At 46.2% G+C, this 15,757-nt stretch overlaps 1 long non-coding RNA gene across 1 annotated transcript in view; it reads left to right on the top strand.

The window, feature by feature from the left end:
• The window catches only part of LOC134927322 (uncharacterized), a 133,413-nt gene that overhangs the window by 40,088 nt on the left and 77,568 nt on the right, over positions 1 to 15,757 (top strand). The window contains exons 2-3 of the long non-coding RNA XR_010177611.1: positions 203 to 363; positions 10,160 to 10,208. This is a non-coding gene — a long non-coding RNA (uncharacterized LOC134927322). The remainder of the gene's footprint in view (positions 1 to 202; positions 364 to 10,159; positions 10,209 to 15,757) is intronic.

Here is a 15,757-nt window from a genome sequence, read left to right as displayed (position 1 = left end):
TCGGACTTAGGTAATGAAACATAACAGTCCTGAGCTTTGGGGACAGGCTCTCTGAGTACATAGAGGTTATTGTGTGCTGTATGTTTATGGGTACCAGGACGAACTGCAGGCACAGTGTCACTGTTTTGTGGTTTTGGATTTGGGTATTTGAGTTCATTACTGGACACTCTTTTCACTGTGGACTTGTGTTCTCTGGGTGCAGGGATGACTGGAGTCGCGTCAGGGAGCGCGGGCCGGTAGCCATGGCAACTGGTTGCAGCTGTCGCAATGACGTCGATCCCTAGCGCCGGAAGCACTGCACTCGGCCGGGACTGCAACGCATCTCACGGAGGGAGTCTTTTCTCTTCTCCTGCCTACTTAAGGGTAAGTTGGTATGTGTTTCCTATCTGCACTTGACAAAGAGGCTGTAAAGGCCTCGAAACGTTGGTATCAATGTTTATTTGCCAATACATTTAATTGATTGAAAAGTCCACTGGAGTGCCGCTATTGTTTTTGTCTATATATATATATATATATATACACACACACACACACTTATACTACTAGTATGTATATTCCACCCTTTGCTCTTTGCTATTCTGCTTCCTCCATACTGCTCCATCCTGACCCCCTCTTGCACTCTCATACTTCAGTCATGCGCAGGGTCTCTCAACTCTACACAAGCTAGCTAGGGTCTATCCCGTCTCCCTCGCTGTTGGAGCCGTTGAGGCATGTGCCCAGGCTTTCACTGCATGCGCGGTTAGGAAACGGGACAGACCTTTTGAAATTGCATATAAATATATCCGTGGGGTGTTTGTTGTTTAAAATATGTTGTAACTTAATATGTTATGTGTGTGTACAGTGAGGATATAGGGGCCTCATTTAGAGGTTATGTCTGCGCATGCGCACTGGGCATAGTGCGCGTGGGTGACCATTCACTATGTGGCTGCATCCTTCCAGGATACGGCCGCAAGGTGATTGACAGCAGTGGCCATTGGGGAGACGGCCCTGCAGTGTTTTGTGGGCGTGGTCCAGACAACGCAAGAGTGTATTATTAGCTTAGAGTAATGTGCAACATACAGCAGTGTGCCCCCTATACACAGTCACAGCACAGCCACTTGTGAGGCCGGAGTTTCATTGCAGCCACTACAGCAGAGTACAGAGCAGCTTTCAGCAGCGTGCCTCATATACACAGTCACAGCACAGCCATTTATGAGGCTGAAGTCTCATTACAGCCACTACAGCAGAGTATAGAGCAGCTTTCAGAAGCGGCTGCGGCTCCCTATATAGAATCCACGTCCAGTGAGAATCTGACGCCAAGAGGATGACGTTTGTCCTCAACGTGGGATATCCGAGTCTGGTGGGAAAACCCAAGCCTCAGCTCATGTGGACTTGAGCCCACGCTGTTCGAACCGCTCATCTCTAATGTTAATCTCGCATAAATTATGTATGTGGAGTGTTGGTTATTATAATAGGTGTGTGTGTGTGTGTATATATATATATATATATATATATATATACACACACAATGCAGTAAACCCGGCACTCCACCTAATGTTAAACCGGTTCTGGTGCCCTCATAAAATAGAATATGCACAGGCAAAGATGCGGCACGGACACTTGTCAAAGAATCACAACCACCGGTTTGAGCGTAGTCAACGTTTCAACCCTATGAGGATTTTCGTCAGGAACAAACATGAAACAAACAAAGAAATCTCACCTTATATCCCCCACATTCACAAGTGACCCACAGGTGGATGGCCGCTCGCTCCGGCGCGGGAGTCCGTCCCTCGAGCGTTGGCGTGGAATGATGACGTCATCGCGCATCAGCGCGACGCACGTCAGATGCTGCCATAGCAACCCGGCGGCTTCTGAAAGCTGCTCTGTACTCTGCTGTATATATATATATATATATATATATTTCTCTATCGTCCTAGTGGATGCTGGGGTTCCTGAAAGGACCATGGGGAATAGCGGCTCCGCAGGAGACAGGGCACAAAAAGTAAAGCTTTAGGATCAGGTGGTGTGCACTGGCTCCTCCCCCTATGACCCTCCTCCAAGCCTCAGTTAGATTTTTGTGCCCGGCCGAGAAGGGTGCAATCTAGGTGGCTCTCCTAAAGAGCTGCTTAGAAAAGTTTAGCTTAGGTTTTTTATTTTACAGTGAGTCCTGCTGGCAACAGGATCACTGCAACGAGGGACTTAGGGGAGAAGAAGTGAACTCACCTGCGTGCAGGATGGATTGGCTTCTTGGCTACTGGACATTAGCTCCAGAGGGACGATCACAGGTACAGCCTGGATGGTCACCGGAGCCTCGCCGCCGGCCCCCTTGCAGATGCTGAAACGAGAAGAGGTCCAGAATCGGCGGCAGAAGACTCCTCAGTCTTCTTAAGGTAGCGCACAGCACTGCAGCTGTGCGCCATTTTCCTCTCAGCACACTTCACACGGCAGTCACTGAGGGTGCAGGGCGCTGGGAGGGGGGGCGCCCTGGGAGGCAAATGAAAACCTTTTTTGGCTAAAAATACCTCACATATAGCCTCCGGGGGCTATATGGAGATATTTAACCCCTGCCAGAATCCGTTAAGAGCGGGAGACGAGGCCGCCGAAAAAGGGGCGGGCCTATCTCCTCAGCACACAGCGCCATTTTCCCTCACAGAAAGGCTGGAGGGAAGGCTCCCAGGCTCTCCCCTGCACTGCACTACAGAAACAGGGTTAAAACAGAGAGGGGGGGCACTAATTTGGCGTTAGAAATATATAAAAAAGATGCTATAAGGGAAAACACTTATATAAGGTTGTCCCTATATAATTATAGCGTTTTTGGTGTGTGCTGGCAAACTCTCCCTCTGTCTCTCCAAAGGGCTAGTGGGTCCTGTCCTCTATCAGAGCATTCCCTGTGTGTGTGCTGTGTGTCGGTACGTGTGTGTCGACATGTATGAGGACGATGTTGGTGAGGAGGCGGAGCAATTGCCTGTAATGGTGATGTCACTCTCTAGGGAGTCGACACCGGAATGGATGGCTTATTTAGGGAATTACGTGATAATGTCAACACGCGCCAAGGTCGGTTGACGACATGAGACGGCCGACAAACAATTAGTACCGGTCCAGACGTCTCAAAAACACCGTCAGGGGTTTTAAAACGCCCGTTTACTTTAGTCGGTCGACACAGACACAGACAGGGACACTGAATCCAGTGTCGACGGTGAATAAACAAACGTATTCCTTATTAGGGCCACACGTTAAGGGCAATGAAGGAGGTGTTACATATTTCTGATACTACAAGTACCACAAAAGAGGGTATTATGTGGGATGTGAAAAAACTACCGTAGTTTTTCCTGAATCAGATAAATTAAATGAAGTGTGTGATGATGCGTGGGTTCCCCCCGATAGAAAATATGGGCGGTATACCCTTTCCCGCCAGAAGTTAGGGCGCGTTGGGAAACACCCCTTAGGGTGGATAAGGCGCTCACACGCTTATCAGAACAAGTGGCGGTACCGTCTATAGATAGGGCCGTCCTCAAGGAGCCAGCTGACAGGAGGCTGGAAAAATATCATAAAAAGTATATACACACATACTGGTGTTATACTGCGACCAGCGATCGCCTCAGCCTGGATGTGCAGAGCTGGGGTGGCTTGGTCGGATTCCCTGACTAAAAATATAGAGCATTTAAAGGATGTATTTCTATATATGCGAGATGCACAGAGGGATATTTGCACTCTGGCATCAAGAGTAAGTGCGATGTCCATATCTGCCAGAAGATGTTTATGGACACGACAGTGGTCAGGTGATGCAGATTCCAAACGGCACAAAGGTGTATTGCCGTATAAAGGAAGAGGAGTTATTTGGGGTCGGTCCATCGGACCTGGTGGCCACGGCAACTGCTGGAAAATCCACCGTTTTTACCCTAAGTCACATCTCTGCAGAAAAAGACACCGTCTTTTCAGCTTCAGTCCTTTCGTCCCTATAAGAGTCATATCTGCCCAGGGATAGAGGAAAGGGAAGAAGACTGCAGCAGGCAGCCCATTCCCAGGAACAGAAGCGTTCCACCGCTTCTGACAAGCTCTCAGCATGACGCTGAGACCGTACAGGACCCCTGGATCCTACAAGTAGTATCCCAGGGGTACAGTTTGGAATGTCGAGACGTTTCCCCTGCGCAGGCTCCTGAAGTCTGCTTTACCAAGGTCTCCTTCCGACAAGGAGGCAGTATGGGAAAAAATTCACGAGCTGTATTCCCAGCAGGTGATAATTAAATTACCCCTCCTACAACAAGAAAAGGGGTATTATTCCACACTATATTGTGGTACTGAAGCCAGAAGGCTAGGTGAGACCTATTCTAAATCTAAAAAAATTTGAACACTTACAAAGGTTCAAATCAAGATGGAGTCACTCAGAGCAGTGATAACGAACCGGGAAGAAGGGGACTATCTGGTGTCCCGAGACATCAGGGATGCTTACCTCCATGTCCCAAATTTGCCCTTATCACTAAGGGTACCTCAGGTTCGTGGTACAGAACTGTCACTATCAGTTTCAGACGCTGCCGTTTGGATTGTCTACGGCACCCCGGGTCTTTACCAAGGTAATGGCCGAAATGATGGTTCTTCTTCGAAGAAAAGGCGTCTTAATTATCCCTTACTTGGACGATCTCCTGATAAGGGCAAAGTCCAGGGAACAGTTGGAGGTCGGAGTAGCACTATCTCGGATACTGTTACAACAGCAGGGGTGGATTCTAAATATTCCAAAATCGCAGCTGATCCCGACAACAAGTCTCCTGTGCTTAGGGATGATTCTGGACACAGTCCAGAAAAAGGTGTTTCTCCCGGAAGAGAAAGCCAGGGAGTTATCCGAGCTAGTCAGGAACCTCCTAAAATCAGTGCATCATTGCACAAGGGCCATGGTAAAAAAATGGTGACTTCCTTCGAAGCAATTCCAGTCGGCAGATTTCATGCAAGAACTTTTCAGTGGGATCTGCTGGACAAATGGTCCGGATCGCATCTTCAGATGCATCAGCGGATAACCCTATATCCAAGGACAAGGGTGTCTCTCCTGTGGTGGTTACAGAGTGCTCATCTTCTAGAGGGCCGCAGATTCGGCATTCAGTTTTGGATGTTGGTGACCACGGAGGCCAGCCCGAGAGGCTGGGGAACAGTCACACAAGGAAAAAATTTCCAGGGAGTGTGATCAAGTCTGGAGATTTTTCTCCACATAAATATAGCTAAGGGTAAATTTATAATGCTCTAAGCTTAGCAAGACCTCTGCTTCAAGGTCAGCCGGTATTGATCCAGTGGGATAAAACATCACGGCAGTCGCCCATGTAAATAGACAGGGCGGCACAAGAAGCAGGAGGGCAGTGGCAAAAACTGCAAGGACTTTTCGCTGGGCGGAAAATCATGTGATAGCACTGTCAGCAGTGTTTCATTCCGGGAATGGAAACTGGGAAGCAGACTTCCTCAGTAGGCACGACCTCCACCCGGCAGAGTGGGAACTTCATGGGGAAGTTTTCCACATAATTGTAAACCGTTGGGAATTACCAAAGGTGGACATGATGGCGTCCCGTCTGAGCAAAAAACGGGACAGGTATTGCGCCAGGTTAAGAGACCCTCAGGCAATAGCTGTGGACGTTCTGGTAACACCGTGGGTGTACCAGTCGGTGTATGTGTTCCATCCTCTGCTTTTCATACCTAAGGTACTGAGAATTATAAGACGTAGAGGAGTAAGAACTATACTCATGGCTCCGGATTGGCCAAGTAGGACTTGGTACCCGGAACTTCAAGAGATGCTCACAGAGGACTTATGGCCTCTGCCGCTAAGAAGGGACTTGTTTCAGCAAGTACCGTGTCTGTTCCAAGACTTACCGCAGCTGCGTTTGACGGCATGGCGGTGGAACGCCGGATCCTAAGGGAAAAGGCATTCAGGAAGAGGTCATTCCTACCCTGGTCAAAGCCAGAAAGGAGGTGACCGCACAACATTATCACCACATGTGGCGAAAATATGTTGCGTGGTGTGAGGCCAGGAAGGCCCCACGAAGAAATTTCAACTCGGTCGATTCCTGCATTTCTTGCAAACAGGAGTGTCTATGGGCCTCAAATTGGGGTCCATTAAGGTTCAAATTTCGGCCCTGTCGATTTTTCTTCCAGAAAGAATTGGCTTCAGATCCTGAAGTCCAGAAGTTTGTCAAGGGAGTATTGCATATACAACCCCCTTTTGTGCCTCCAGTGGCACTGTGGGATCTCAACGTAGTTCTGGGATTCCTCAAAACACATTGGTTTAAAACCAGTCAAATCTGTGGATTTGAAGCATCTCACATGAAAAGTGAACATGCTCTTGGACCTGGCCTGGACCAGGCGAGTGTCAAATTGGTGTTTTTTTTCTCAAAAAAGCCCATATCTGTTTGTCCATTCGGACAGGGCAGAGCTGCGGACTCGTCCCCAGTTCTCTCCCTAAGGTGGTGTCAGTGTTTCACCTGAACCAGCTTATTGTGGTGTCTTGCGCCTACTAGGGACTTGGAGGACTCCAAGTTGCTAGATGTGGTCAGGGCCCTGAAAATATAGGTTCCAGGACGGCTGGAGTCAGGAAAACTGACTTGCTGTTATCCTGTATGCACCCAACAAACTGGGTGCTCTTGCTTTTAAGCAGACTTTTGCTAGTTGGATGTGTAATACAATTCAGCTTGCACATTCTGTGGCAGGCCTGCCACAGCCAAAATATGTAAATGCCCATTCCACAAGGAAGGTGGGCTCATCTTGGGCGGCTGCCCGAGGGGTCTCGGCTTTACAACTTTGCCGAGCGGCTATTTAGTCAGGGGCAAACACGTTTGTAAAATCCTACAAATTTGATACCCTGGCTAAGGAGGACCTGGAGTTCTCTCATTCGGTGCTGCAGAGTCATCCGCACTCTCCCGCCCGTTTGGGAGCTTTGGTATAATCCCCATGGTCCTTTCAGGAACCCCAGCATCCACTAGGACGATAGAGAAAATAAGAATTTACTTACCGATAATTCTATTTCTCGGAGTCCGTAGTGGATGCTGGGCGCCCATCCCAAGTGCGGATTATCTGCATTACTTGTACATAGTTACAAAAATCGGGTTATTATTGTTGTGAGCCATCCTTTCAGAGGCTCCGCTGTTATCATACTGTTAACTGGGTTCAGATCACAGGTTGTACAGTGTGATTGGTGTGGCTGGTATGAGTCTTACCCGGGATTCATAAATCCTTCCTTATTGTGTACGCTCGTCCGGGCACAGTACCTAACTGAGGCTTGGAGGAGGGTCATAGGGGGAGGAGCCAGTGCACACCACCTGATCCTAAAGCTTTACTTTTTGTGCCCTGTCTCCTGCGGAGCCGCTATTCCCCATGGTCCTTTCGGGAACCCCAGCATCCACTACGGACTCCGAGAAATAGAATTATCGGTAAGTAAATTCTTATTATAAACAAAACAATAACCAATTGCGCTTGGTATAACTTTAAAACACTCAGATTTTAGTATTTCCAGTAGCTGTCCTTCCACATATATATATATATATAAATACTTGAGCCAGGCGGTACTCACGGGTCTCTTTCAATATAAACTCCACGGGAACACCCCCGCTACAGTCAATGTTTCGATCCTATTTAAATTTATTTAAATCATCATCACGATTAACAACACAGTACAAAATACAAACATTTATAAACCACCCAGTGAATTTGCGCCTCCTCCTGCCGCAGAGCTCCAGGCGTTTGTCCGCTTCTGATGACATCACCTCCGGTGACGTGCAGTGTCCAGCGCTCACACCAGTCCCCACACAGACTCCCCATTGACTGGCGATGAGAGGAAGCATACTCACGTGACTTCCCCACATCAAATACAATAAAAAGCAGATGATCATACCCTTCAATATACAATGGAGTATTACAAAAGACTATAGAAAAATGGCAGACCCAATCAAAGCTCAAAGTAGTACTAATACTAATATAATACGAATTATCAGTATATTACATAAACAAATACTACTCATATATTAATAAAGGTACATATTAGAGGCAATCTATGGTACTATACAACTATTACACTGGCCATATATATTACACATGATTAAAGCTTATAAAAAGCAATTCAATCCAAAATTCTCATTTAGGCCGTTGGGTGATACAGTATTTAATCGGTGTATCCATCTTGCCTCACATTTTACCTAAGCGTTGTTAACCCATGTTTATGTTCTCTAAAATGCCTCGCCCAGATACAGGAGGAAGGTTTGCATGGGAGGCATTTGATATGCCTGCTGTCGGGATCCCGGCAATCACCATGCCGATGCAGGAATCCCGACAGCCGGCATACCGACAACTATTCTCCCTCTTGTGGTGTCCACGACACCCCTGGAGGGAGAATAAATAGTGTGGCGTGCAAAAATCAGATAAGGGCAAGTGGGTGAATTGCTAGTCCAGACAGGAGTCTCACCTGCAAGTGTACACATATACTCCATAGTCCGAGCAATTTTGTGTGACTAGGGTCTGATTTCAGCCTTCGAAGGGTGTGAGATCCGGTGCTGTTGCCAGTGTTGAAATGCAGCAGCAAAGGTACATCACACCCTTTATACCTTATTCGATCGACACCCGAAAATACTGATAATCAGAATAATTATAATAAACTACAATTTGGCCAAAGAAATGCGAACCCACCTATCATGGCAAGGTAAACCTTTATCAGGCGGGTCCCTACATCCCTAATACTGACACATTATATAGATTTACTAGCTGAAGTACCTGGCGTTGTCCGGGTTTACATTTTCAAGTTATTAAGTTATCAATTAGTTTGATGTAGCTGTCAACATTTTAAAAATACTTAGCAGCTCTTCCAACACACCCGTGAGGTGGCTGCCTAGTGTCATTTTTTTTTTACATGGGGTGTCGCCAGTAGCCCTAATCCCCAGATTTTTAAGGCTGATGGTTAAGCACTGACCGGAAGCAGTGTGTAGGGCTAGCGATAGGGTTCAGCCGGAGACTGGAGGAAAAGAGCCGACTTATCAGATGTTTCTTTAGAGCATGGTGTCAAATCCAGAAGTTTGTGATGAACATATACACATTTCAGTCCAATGATGCCGGGTTGGTAGCATTGCCAGCTTCTATATCAACATCCGTTACATCTTGCCTGGATCTTGTAAATCCCAGTCTGGTGAATAATTTGACTTGGAAATTGTGGTCGAAATAGAGAACGGCCAGGACCACTGCGGTAAATAAAAACAAGCAGATGACAACAACAACGCAGATGATGACAGTGCATTGGAAACGTTGTGCTTTTGTGTCTTCTGTCAGATCCTCAAAGGATTCCCTCAGGTCACGTTCAGGCATGAGCTTTTTCTCCTGAGTGTCCCACTCGGATGGAACTGAATCTGACTCACTCATATCGTCCCACTCTGATGGAACTGAATCTGACTCACTCATATCGTCCCACTCTGATGGAACTGAATCTGACTCACTCTTATCTGTTTTGGGTTCCCTATCAGAAGCCATGCCCATCCCAGGCATAAGATCTGGCTTCCAGGTGTCCTCTTCTGAAGTAGATGGATATGACGTTCCCATGTCGGTGTCGGGCTCCCCACTATCAGGCATGCGGCTTTCAGGCATTGCCTCTTTCTCCAGTCTGTTCCTGAGAGTTTGAGCTGGAAATAATTCTCTCATGTTTGTGTCAGGCTGCCCGGTAGCTTTCACTTTCTCGGTCAGGTTTATAATCTTTTTTAAACTCCTTTCAGCCTTGTCACTCAGTGGACTAACTGATGTTTCCTGTCCATCTGAGATTTTCATAAGGGTTCCTGCCAAAATTAGCAGGAGGAAAGTAAAAGTAGACTTCATCGTCGCTCTCTATGCAGAGAAATGAAAGAATCCTTGCTGTTGGGCCCTTTTGTGACATCACTGCTTGCTGTTGGGCCTATTGTGACATCACTGCTTTATGGTGTCACAAGGTCACATGGTGTAGAGAAAAGAGACTATGAATATTTTTTAAATGTAAAGGTTACTGAAGATGTGGTAAAAGAGAGAAGATAGAATTAAGTAATAATGTTTAAAAAAAACACAGATAAATAAAATACAGTAAAACAATTATTATTATTATTATTTTTTTTTAACAATTTCTCATCCTTTTACTTTATTTAATTGCTAGTTGTCTTATATGTGCCACTTCTTAAATGCGGTTATATTTCTATATGCACAACAGCTAATCCTGATCCTGCTGAGCCAGAAGCTAACGTCACTGGGGGATACAGGTTAGTGGCACATTATGTCCAGCAATGTATAGTGCTTCTGCCAGAACATCCCCTTATTATGGCTTCTAGTAAACACTACTACTTTAGGACATGTTAGAAATCCCTGTTCCATTTTACCCATCCAGGTTCAGCCAGAACGGTCAGAATCATGCAGTTCTGCTTGGCACGTATGCATGGCGCAGTAGCAGAACTGCAGAAATCACTGGGAAAATGGCGCAATGCCATTTTCCCTGTGTTTCGCGCATGCGCAGTAGGAAAATCACTGGGAAAATAGCTGCTGTGCCATTTTCCTGGAGATCTGCGCATGCACTCTAGGCTTTGAGACAGCGCTAGGGTCCCCTCGGGACTCTACTGCTCAGAGCTACATCGCTGTTACGATAGAGAGGAGGGGGCCCAGGCAGAGCCTGCACACGGGCCTCCTTCTCCTAGGGCATGGGTCTTCAACCTGTGGCCCTCCAGCTGCTGTGAAACTACACATCCCAGCATGCCCTGCCACAGTTTTGCTATTAATGTATGCTAAAACTGAGGCAGGGCATGCTGGGATGTGTAGTTCCACAGCAGCTGGAGGGCCACAGGTTGAAGACCCATGTCCTAGGGCCTCTGGCTACAATGGGCCCGATTCAGACCTGATCGATGTGCTGCAAATTTGCAGAGGTCTGCGATCAGATAGTCGCCGGCCAGAGAGAGTGAAAACCCGCCCCGTGCAAGTGTGCGAATGCATGTGCATGCCATGCGAAAACTTCGTCAGCCAGCGGACAGCTGCAAATCCGATCACAACTCACTCCCATCAAATGATTTTCCCAGTCTGTGCGTAGCCCAGGACTTACTACTGCAGTGCGATACAAATAGCCTGTTTGGGGCCAGAGCTGACGTCACACACCCTCCCAGAAATGCTTGGGAACGCCTGCGTTTTTCCTGACACTTCCAGTCATCTTTAAGACAATCACCTTGCGAAAGTCTAGCAGTCAAAATTTTCTCACCATCCTGTCGCTGTTTGGCGACACGCATGCGCATTGCAGTTCATATGCATGCGCAGTCATTCGATAATTGGCCGCTGTGCGATTTCGCACAACAGTTATCAGGTCTGAATCGGGCCCACAGTTAGGGAAAGTTACACACAGAACTCTGTAAGACAGGAATGATGTGGAAAACTAAGACAACTCTGGTGGAATTGCCTGAGAACTAGTCAGAGCGGAACCCAACAGCCACTGATCACTGTAAATGACCCGCGGAGAAGTCACACTGTCAGTGGAATAATTGTCTAGAGAAGGGGCGCTTTAAGAGAGGAGGAGACTGCCTCCTCCGATCGGGCCCCTCCCCTCTCTGCCAGCAGTGCTGGAGACACATACTGTGTATTGATAAATAGGTCACTTAGGGACATAAATATCAGTATTTTTTGTTCACAAGAAACATGCAAAAATCAGGGTTGTGCAAACACAGGCAGAGGTCAGCCAGGGTGATACATGTTATGTGTACGCATCAGCAGTTTTACCTCTTCAGAAACTGATTGCTTGCAAATGCTGGAGCTGGTTGGTGCAAGGACAGAGAGCAGCGCTAACTAGTCACTGTTGATTGGCTGATCTTCTAGTGACCCTTCTAACTAATAGTCCTTAAATAATTAGCATTGCGGCAATATTACATTACGCTGTGTCCATCTATTCAATACACCAGTAGTTCCCAATCTTTTTTGAGTCACGGCGCCCCTAGATTATCAGAATTGTTTTTTACAGCACCCCTAGGCCAAAGGTTTCTTATTCAGAAATTCAGAAAAAAAACTATTAAAATAAGTAAAATTTGTTTATATGTCATCCTTAGGCTCAGTTACTGTATGTGGTGAGGAACAGGAGTCACTTGTGTTTGTCCACATATTTTATGATTGGAAGCCACAAGCACTTGTTTGTCTATTACATTGTCCGTAAATCGTTTGAATTGGTCCTGGACCACCTACTCAGGGCATCCCTGCAAGTGTCCGGGGGGTCTAAGCACACAGTTTGAGAACCACTGCCATATACAGTATATATTTTATACAGTATGTATTTATTTGAGACTTTAGAGGGTGCTATTGTACATATAATAAATGCATCAATAATTAATTCACTGAACTCTTCAATCTATTAGACTAGGTTTGCCTCCGGGAACGCCTACTCTAACTCTTGCAAAAATGAGGGAGGGGCAGTGTTCTCTCTCGCCTAGGGCACTAGTTGTTGGTGTGATGTTACATGTTGTACTAAATGACCTTAAGGCTATACGATAAGACTTTCCTAGCTAAATCAATTTGTCTTTTAAGAAATAGCTTAATATTATTTAAAGATTTTGGGACCCATTGAGATAACATTGTAGAATTGCATCTGCTGCAATAGACTCTTACATCAATAGCATCTTACTGTAATTATAAAATGTATCAACAGTTGCTATTACAACAGTACATTTCTTGTACTTGTAAAACTAAAGGGGGATACTGACGGGAGAGATGTGTGCTGTGCGATCTTAACACAGACCGCACAGCATACATCTCTTCCCCTGCTCAGCACAGCGTGATGTGCTGAGTGAGGGGGGCGACGGGGTGGGTGCTCACTTCACACAGCGCTGAAGTGAGCGACCTGCTAGATTCAGGCCAATCTAGCAGCGGCGATAGCGCAGTGCCGGGCACCGCTATCGCTGGGGGGCATACAAACGGCAGATCTGTGCTTAAAATCTAAGCAATCTAATCAGATTGCTTATATTTTAAACACGGATCTCTCCGTGTATACCCCCCTTTAGAACTACTTTGATGTGTTATCTTTATACAGGTGTGCCAAGGTAATTATTCAGTACTTTTTATAGCTCATTAATTTATATGTCTCCATCTCCTCCTCTGTAGGCCTCTCACATTACTTATATACGCACCATATGTCAGCAAGTCTTGCGCACAATTCTTTCCTGAGGAAAGTTAAAATGGAATGAAGCAACTTTGTTCACGAAATATCCATATTTTAAAAATAAAACATTAAATATGTGTGTTCTATTTTCAAGTGGCCTACTGCATTTTCCTGAAGAAGGATGCATATACAAAGAGTAGAAATATTAATACTAATTTCCAAATATTAATAATTAGGAAATTAAAATAAGCGGTTGACATTTTTAATTACATCATCTGATTTGGGTATCGGGCCATTAGTGTCCCACAGTTTGGACAGCAGGTTATTTGGGCTCTAGTTAATTGGGGCAGCAGCTCATTTGGGGGCTGGGCAATTTGATTCCACCATTTGCCCACCAGGCTATTGAACTCCAATCTAAGCAATCCGACTAGATTGCTTGGATTTTAAGCATGATCGCTCCGTGTGTAGCCCCCACAGCGATAGCAATGCGCAGCCACGCGCAGCGTTATCGCTGGTGCTAGATTGGCCTGCCGTGCAGGCCAATCTAGCAGGTCGCTCATTTCACCCGCTGGGTGAAATGAGTGGCTCCCCCGTCTCCCCCCGCACGCTCAGCACACATCGCGCTGTGCTGAGCGCCGGGAGAGATGTGTGCTGAGCGGTTCGCTCAGCACACATCTCTCCAACATCGGCCAGTGAGTACTGGCCTTTAAGTTCCAGAAGTCAAACACAGCCTACAGTATATTATCTGGTGCCCTGATAAACAGGAGTCATAATGACTCGGCACCAAAATAACATGAATTGTTTTATGTTCATAATATAAACAGAATAGTTTCAGGAACTCTTGCCGGTGTTTACATACAGAACACAATCCTTATCTAGTGAGGCAGAAATGTGTTGTAGCTTAGTCAGCAAAAGGTCAATTATCTACTGTCAGTAGTTCATCATGTAATGACTAACACTATTTGCAGAGCCAAGATGCAAATCTCGTGTTATCTGTCTTACAGGGTCTAGACCTTGGGCCTCACTCTGCAGCATACACATCATCTGATTAATAGCACACATGTCATTTTCTGGGTTACATATTGGCTTGATGTGGAAATGAGTTATCCGCAGAGTAAAGGCCAGTACTCACTGGCCGATGTCAGAGAGATGTGTGCTGAGCGAACCGCTCAGCACACATCTCTCCCGGCGCTCAGCACAGCGCGATCTGTGCTGAGCGTGCGGGGGGAGACGGGGGGGCCGCTCACTTCACCCAGCGGGTGAAGTGAGCGACCCGCTAGATTGGCCTGCATGCAGGCCAATCTAGCAGCAGCGATAGCGATGCGCGGGGCTGCGCATCGCTATCGCTGAGGGGGCTACACACGGAGCGATCGTGCTTAAAATCTAAGCGATCTAGTCAGATTGCTTAGATTTTAAGCAGCGATCGCTCCGTGAGTACCCCCCTTAATAAGTCTGACATTAGGGATCCGCATTTGTCTTGCTTTTACTGCGACTCTAAGGGTGTGTACATACGGTGAGATTTTTTCTTAAGATTTTGGCTATATAGTCAAAATCGTAAGAAAAGTTAGTGCAGATCGCAAGGTGAAAGTCACCTTGCGATCCCGATGCGCGGTCCCGCCAGGTCGGCATCGCAAGAAAAGATAGACTGTGCAGGCAAGTCAATCCTTGCTAGATCGGTGTACTATCTAGTTCTTCTCACATGTCAATGACATCTCACAGGAATACGACAATGATTTATCAAACTGATGTGAATGGGCAAATATTCTCTGTAAAGTGCTGTGGAATATGTGTGCGCTATATAAATAACTGGTAATAAATAATAAATAATAAACCTTCTGAAGATGACAAGCAGAGATGTTGCCTATAACAACCAATCAGATTATAGCTATCATTTTGTATAAATTACTATTTAAATGCTAACTATGACCTGATTGGATGCTACGGCAACAAATCCATGTGTTCTCTTTAGATTTGATAAATCTCACTCATATCTACAAATGCAAAAACTGAGTTACAGACAATCCCTGTCCCGCATTTTGCTGCATACAACTTGTAAGGATCTACAAGTACTTCCAAAAACTACAATGATGCAGTGCAGAGCAAGACTATAGATCCTGGTATATATGGGTAAATAGGGCACAAACAGGAGGCCGCATCAGATGAACACTCAGGTGGGAGGGGTTCCCTATTTTCAGTAAACTACCTGGGCCCTGCTCAAATGTCAATGCTTTTAATTATCCAATCATTGGGCATAAACTTTGCTGCCTGCTCCTCCCTGTTCCTACTGCTTCGGTCTGTGTTTTGTCTCACTACAGAGCAGAGTGGATTATGGGATACTGAGTGCCTAAAAAGCAAGACACTATACCTTGGACCAGTGGTTCTCAAACTGTGTGCCTAGGCACCTCGGGGTGCCTCGGGACACTTGTAGGGGTGCCTAGGATTTTTGGTCCAGGACCAATTCAAAATATTCATGGTAAATGTAATATGGAAAACCAGTGTTGGTGGCTATCGATCATAAAAATAAGAATTTACTCACCGGTAATTCTATTTCTCGTAGTCCGTAGTGGATGCTGGGGACTCCGTCAGGACCATGGGGAATAGCGGCTCCGCAGGAGACAGGGCACAAAATTTAAAAGTTTGACCACTAGGTGGTGTGCACTGGCTCCTCCCCCTATGACCCTCCTCCAAGCC

This window comes from Pseudophryne corroboree, chromosome 5, assembly GCF_028390025.1.
Source record: "Pseudophryne corroboree isolate aPseCor3 chromosome 5, aPseCor3.hap2, whole genome shotgun sequence".
Lineage (NCBI taxonomy): Eukaryota > Metazoa > Chordata > Amphibia > Anura > Myobatrachidae > Pseudophryne > Pseudophryne corroboree.
Note: the sequence above shows the minus strand (reverse complement) of the source record. Positions and strands in the feature narration are given on the sequence as shown.